The sequence below is a fragment of the Populus euphratica genome, unplaced genomic scaffold (genome assembly GCF_000495115.2).
Source record: "Populus euphratica unplaced genomic scaffold, PopEup_1.0 scaffold4263.1, whole genome shotgun sequence".
NCBI lineage: Eukaryota > Viridiplantae > Streptophyta > Magnoliopsida > Malpighiales > Salicaceae > Populus > Populus euphratica.
In genome coordinates this window covers 1-7346 of record NW_011504059.1, presented here as the reverse complement: position 1 = coordinate 7346, position 7346 = coordinate 1, and the positions used below count along the sequence as shown (strand labels likewise).

General features: G+C 24.9%; 1 long non-coding RNA gene across 2 annotated transcripts; it reads left to right on the top strand.

Moving 5' to 3' along the window:
- Positions 1–6408: 6408 nt before the first annotated feature.
- On the top strand, positions 6409–7324 carry LOC105119981 (uncharacterized). 2 transcript variants are annotated; one of them, XR_841228.1, is made up of 4 exons: positions 6409–6695; positions 6783–6915; positions 7027–7119; positions 7220–7324. It is a non-coding gene; the product is annotated as an uncharacterized LOC105119981 (long non-coding RNA). The 2 variants fall into 2 exon arrangements; XR_841227.1 differs by having other exon boundaries at positions 6410–6695; positions 6774–6915.
- Positions 7325–7346: the final 22 nt, after the last annotated feature.

Genomic DNA, 7346 nt, shown 5'->3' with positions numbered 1-7346 from the left:
TATATAGATGAATTATATTTTTTAAAATAAAAATTATTTATTTTTTAGATAATATTTCTAATATGATCAGCTTTATATAAATGTTTTTTTTATTACATTCAATCAATTTAATATATATGTTTATTTATATTATCATTTGATTGAATTAAAAAATTATTTTAATAAATAAATTTAGCAAATAAAATTGGGTAAATATCTCATTTTGTGAGATTAAATATCTTGATATACTCTTGTCTCTTGATTTTTACAATTTTATTTTTTTATATATATTAATACATACAGTTTTCTATTTATTTGATTACATGTATACATAAAAAAAATTTATTTGCACTTATAATTTTTTTAAAATATAAAAACACATTAGAAAATCTTGCATATACAATTATTTTTGAAAAGAAAAATATTTGATTTACGATAAAATAAAATGTAAGTTAAATAGCTAGTGGAAAACATTAAAAAATATAGGGTTTTTTTTATAGTAGATGGAATTGTTCATACACTGTGAAGTGTGAACTTATTATTCATTTTTTAATAATTCATGTTATTCCTCAAAGTTTTTTTTTGAGCTATTTAATTCAAATTAAAGGCCAATTACTTTTAATTTCCTAGACAATGATAAAATTGAAAGACGAAAGATAAAAATAATAATAGCAAAAAAAAAGGTAGTGTGCTAGAGATTTTGTAACAAATAATCTTAGGTCCTCAGTATTTAAAAATAACTCTATTTATAAAATTTAATTATTTTTAAATTTCAAGAAATCATTTTGGGTACCAAAATCCATTTGTATTATTTTTTTAGTATCTAATTAGAGAGGTTTGAATTCCAATGATCTAAGAGAAAGTTATTGTTCACAACATTTCCACCATCAAATTGGTTTTTCTTGGTATCCACAAGTTTTAGACGATAAATTAGGCTTGAAGTTGATTTTTTAAAGACTCAATGTTGTTTGAAAAAATAGATTTAAGTCGAGAAAGTTGAAACTAACTTGATTTGATTTCAGGTTTATGGACATCTTTTGAATATTTTAAGTTGATGAATTGGTTTATAGGTACTCTTAGGATGTTAGCGAAGTGTTTTTAGATTGAAATGTCTTAAAATTTGGTTTTCTTGAGTAAAAAAACATTGTTTCTAGTCACCACAACGTTAATTAAAATCTAGGCATCTAGATAAGATATTATTTGCCTTAATGAACATCGACTTAGTGTCAGATTAAATTAACTGTATTGTTTGAAGCATGGATTGTTTGCTAATCTTTTAATTTACGTGTGTGTGTGTGTGTGTGTATATATATATATATATATATATATATATATATATATAAAAGAAGATGATAGGTCATCCATCTATTTTAAAAAAATAAAAATAAAAATAAAATAAGCCCAAGTCCCAGGAGAGCATGAAGGCCCACATATAGTATTAGGTTTTCCATTACCATGGACTAGGCTTACCAAGCCTTAGGCCTGTAAGTTTGAGTTATTTTTTTTTCTTATTTGTTTTTTTATGTGTCTAGGTTAAATATAAATTTTAAAAAAAATTATTAAATTCAGTTAAGTCCATGACCTGAATAATAGGTTTGATGAGTTAAGCCATAATACACATGCTTCTTCTTCTTTTTTTTTTTTCTAATATTATTTCTTTAATTCATATATTTTCTCAATATTTTTTTATAAAATAATTTTTAAATCTATGTTTCAATTATTATCCCTCCTCTGTGATTTTTTTTTATTTAACCTTTTTTGAATAAATACTTTTTTAATAGTATTATGTGTATTTAGATTTCTAAAAAATTATTATGATCCATCTATATATTTTTTATTCTTTAGTCTAGTTGAATCCATGACACGAAGAACAGGTCTAACGAGTTAAGCCATAACACCTAGGTTTCTTCTTTTCTTTTCTTTTTTGATATTATTTTTTTAATTCATATCTTTTTAATATCCTTTTTTATAAAATAATTTTTAAATTTATGTTTCAATTATTATCCCTTCTCTATGATTTTTTTTTTATCTTATTTAACCTTTATTGGATAAAGACTTTTTCAATGGTGTTATGTGTATTTAGATTTTTAAAGGATTATTATAATTAATCTATACTTTTATTCTTTTGTACAAATAAACTTCATTTTTGAAATTTTTTTTTTCAAATAATATTTCTAATATGTGAAGCCTTATGTAATACTTTTTTCTTTTCTTTTATTAAATTAATTTAATGTGTGTGTATATTTCTATTATCATTTGATTGAATAAAAAATTATTCTTAATAAAAAAATTCAATAAGAACAATTGAATAAATATTCTATTTTTTGATATTAAATATTTTGATCTATATCTGTCTCTTGATATTTTCAGTTTTATTTTTACTTATCGTTAATGACTTTTTTTCTATTTATTAACACATATAATTCTTAATTTATTTGATTTCATGTATGCCAGTTTTTCAATCTACACCAATAATCTTTTTATGTATAAAAACAAGTCGAGAAAGCCTATATATACAATTTTTTTATTTGAGAAAGAAATATTTGGCCTGCAACAGAGCATAAGTCAAATAACTAGTGTTTTTACTAGTTTACATGCTTGCGTTGTGCTGGGGTTAGATCAAATATTTTTTTAAATGTGACAAAAAATATACAGGTTATGGATAATCATTTGGTAATATTGTTATTAAACACGATTTAATGGGTCAACCTTAAAACCTTTTAATTCAATTCATTTTCTAGAATGAGTTTAAAATTAAATCTCGTAAGAGATGATTAATTGTGATCAAGTTGACTTGATTGATCCAAGACAACTTAGCCAACTGGTAAAAAAATTCTAAGGATAAATTGAGAAAAAAAACCTCTTGACTACACTACTTGTCCAACCCGGATTTAAAATTAAAATGTGTGAGAATTATGCTGACATAATTTAATCAACTTGGTTGATCTAAAAGTAACTTAAATTATTGTTAAAAGTAACTTAAATTATTGTTAAAAGAATATTTGAGGATGAAATTATGAAAAAAAAGGAACAAAATTGAAAGAAATAAAAGGAGAGAAAATGAAAAAAATAATAGAGGGTGAATTGAATGGAAAAAAAGAACTCCGCTATTTCATATGTACAATAAAATTCCATTAAGATTTTTAGTATAATAAAGCAACTTTTATGTTTATCTCATTGAACAAATTAGATTAAAAATATTTTAAAAATATATAAAGAATTAAAATAACAAAAAAAACTTTATTATTTTTTACACGATCAAAAAGTTGATATCTTATTCCAAGTGTTGGAGTATTGAAATAACAAATAACCTAGTACGACCGGGGTCAATCCATATGGAGGTCGATTATATAAATTAGAAATAATATATATAATTTAATAAAGAGTTAAAGAAATATTTGAGATGCGAGATTAATATGATGATTAAATAATGATAAAAAATGGTTGTCAATGTTAGAGGATCACTAATGATATTAGAAATAAGTATAGTATAAACTTTTTTTATTACTCAATTGGAAACCACACACAAAAGAGGTTGTAATCAGATGATTTATCCTTAATAGTCCATTATAGATTTTTAACATGATCATATTAATTATCTTATTTTAGTAACACCATACTTTTAAATATTTTCAGGAATTCATGATGCTAACTTATGTTAACAATAAATGAAGTTCCTCTCATAATAACGATGTCGACTGAAGATTATGAATGATCAATCATTTATTATACTAAATGTTATATAACATAAATCTAGATTAATCATTTAACAAGCAAGGTATTAAGAATTAATAAGATAAAAAGATAAAACATATTAATAACAAATTTTCTTGGATATAAACATTGAAGTCTATGTTTAGTTTATATTATACATATTCTAACAGCATTAGTGAAATCTTTTTATCTTGACAAATTAAACTGAGCTAAATATTATAAAGAAAAGAAACATAAATAAACAAAATAAGAACATAATTATGATATAAGTTAACTAAGAGTAGTAAAGAAAATGAAAAGTATAGATAAAAGATTAATATAACATGAAAGAAAACTTGAACATTACAAAGAGAGAAAGTAAGAAAGTGATCTTGATATGAAAATCAAGTTGCTTAAATGTATGACAAATGTCTTTTTTATATGTTAAAAAAAACTATTCATTTAGTAATTAACTATTGAATTAGTGGTCAAAAAATGACTTAGTGGACTTGGTGGTTTAGGTATGGATCTGTTTTTTTGAATCAAATGACATTTTTATGATCAGAATTTAACAATATGATCTCATGAAAGTTGTATGAATCTGTCTCAACTTTCTATCAAAAGAAGAATGAGCTCATTTATACTTCTAGAACTCGAAATATGGACTAAACACTAAATAGTGTTTGGGTTGCAAGACAGATTCAGACTTTTATTTTTATGCTAAAATTTGGACTCCAAAATGGCAGAATTGAGTCTTGAACTCTGAATGAATATTTTCGGCTTATATCTTAGCTTTTTAGCCATATAAACCATACTGAAATTCATTCAAAATCTATAGTTTCAGATATGACTCAATGACTGAATGATGTTCTAGTTTGAATTGAACCAACATCTTTTTTCTAAGCTGAGTCATTTCTCTGTCCTTTCACTTTCAATAATTAATTACATCAATCATTCTTTTGAACTGTAAAATATGTTTGCATTTAAAATGAATTAAAGCTATTTTATATTATCAGACTTGTTATTATAACATGCTTAAGATAAAAAATTTAATGATACTTTAAGTGTAATATAATGATATAAAATCTTAATAAAAATATACTTTTAAATACTAATTATTTTTTTAAAAAAAATATTATGAAAACATCTTTGTCGTGATTTGTACTTTGTCTAAGAGGCTATAACCAAGAAAATTTTAAATTAAAATAATATTGTTTGGGATAAAAATAATAAGTTGAAATTGACTTAATAACTTATATATTAACTAGATAATTCAAAAACTAAGATTTTATTTATTTATTTATTTAAATCAAGTCTAACAACTATATTGTTAGATGAACCATTCTTGACATGACTTGTTAGATTGGTCAGGAAGGTTGATCTATGGAAAAAAAAATGTTATTGTTATTCAAATTAAACCATAAAAAAATGAATACTATTTAGTCAATTTCTAATTATTATGATAAATAATGTTTTAAAAGTACTATTTAGATTTTCTTTTATACAATAAAGATATTATCATATCAATTTTCACATATTAACAATTATCAAGTTATTTATCCGAATTCCTATAAATATTTTTTGATAAGAGGTATGTGTCCCAAAATTAAACATAGTTATCATACTAGCTTTGTTTAGCCTAACAACTGAACCCCGGATCTAGAATTTTAACCTAGTTTGTTTCATTTAAAACATAAGTCAATAATTGATTTGAAGGAAATCATTTGATTCGTTAGATCAACTTGAAACTCAGGTGACTTGTAAAATATAGTAAAGATTTTTTTAAAATATATATTTTTTTATCATAGTCAAAGATCTTTTATATATATATATATATTTTTTAGTTGGTTATTAATCTATTTTAAAGTTCATTATATAAATACTAGAAGAATATTTTAATTTTTAAATATGAAATTTGAAACCCTTTAATATATATACTCTATATCTACAAGAAAAAAATTATAATTTTTCAATGTGAGATAAATTTTTTTGTTTAAATATTTCAACTTAAAAAAATAAGATAGTATCTTTTTAATAAAATAATTTTCTAAATTTCATTATTTACAACATATATAGCTCATATTCATATATATTGTTTTTTTATTTTTTTCATTTGAAATATTAAATCTTCAGATATTTTTTTTAAATTTTTACTAGCGGACCTAGGTTAAGTCAACCTGTATAACATAAAACCTAATTTTTTGATCAATCATCTGGGTCGAATTTGAAGGTGTTTGTGAATGTAGTAGTAACTATTTTTTAAAATGTTTTTCATTTTAAAACACATTAAAAAAATATTTTTTTAAAAAATATTTTTAACATCAACACATCAAAATAATTTAAAAATATTAAAAATATATTAATTTGAAGCAATAAAAATTAAAAATTTTCAATTTTTTTTAAAAAAATACCTAAATATTCATGAAGTTAAATAGTCATAGGTGCCTCAAAGTTTAATAGCTGCATGGGATTAGCTTTATGTCTATAGTCTAGAAATAATAGACCTGGTCCATCGTCTCTACAAAATTCATTAATTATACCTTTCACAGAACTCGCTGGCGCTTTCATTCTCTAAAAATTAATTATTTATATAATCATTTTATGAATTCTTTCTACAATATTTTTAAGGAAATGGCTTCCCAAAAATTACAGGGATGCAGGAAAACTAGAACGCGTCCTTGACTCGGGAAAGTTAATTAATTTTCTTCCCATGACGTGTTGATATGATCTGTGTTCTCAGCCTATTTTGTCTGCCAAATTGTCTTGACTAGTATTGCTTTTCTTAACTGATACGCCTTGCCTTCTTCGCAAACTGACATGAACATCAAAAAAGACAAGATATACTTCATGTCCTCCTTGAACTTCTGTTCCTTAGCTTTTACCATGTTGTTTTTAGTCTGCATCCCATGTTGTTCATGCGCAGTTAGCCAGCAATAGGCACGTATAACACAAGGAAGGTTGACACAGTTTGATTCATAGCTGGTTCCTACTTCTCTTAGTCACTGTAGACGTTGAGTTTCTTGGTAAGAAAGAAAATTTTTGAAGGTTTATTAATCAAGGGAGACTCGTGTGTTTTAGACAGATTTATGCTTATTTGCCAGAGCTAACAGGGAGTAGCTAGAAGAAGTACCCTAAACCGGTGGCTGATCACCCGGTGATCAGTTTGGCCATTGTGAGATGTGAGAAAAACAGCAGTCTGTTTCTGCAATATCCGTTCGGATCAAGGAGATTTCAGATGTCCCTGTAATTAAGTACACTTTGACTCGTTTTATTGCAATATGCTGTAGCAGGATTCTTTTGTTTCTTGTGAACTAATGGCCTGGAGGTTTTGACCCTGGCTATATTTTCTTGCAGTTGGTGGTTAGAATGGAGGATCTTCACAAGCTGTACTCAGAAGCCTTGCCGAACATACCTATTTCTGTAATCAAAGGGACACCTGTAGACAAGGTTTGCCTCAAAGCAAGCAGACAAATGCCATGCTTTAAATTTTTGGTTGATTCGCAGATGCAACTGTTTTATGAGCTATTGATGGTACTATGTTTTATAGAGAGTGGCACATTTCTGCAAGGCGTTGACATATATTAGAGATTCATGGATGGTTAGATTCAGATATGATAAGACTGGTAAAATCAAGAACACCGATGGGGCACAACTTGGTATGCAGTTTCTTTCCA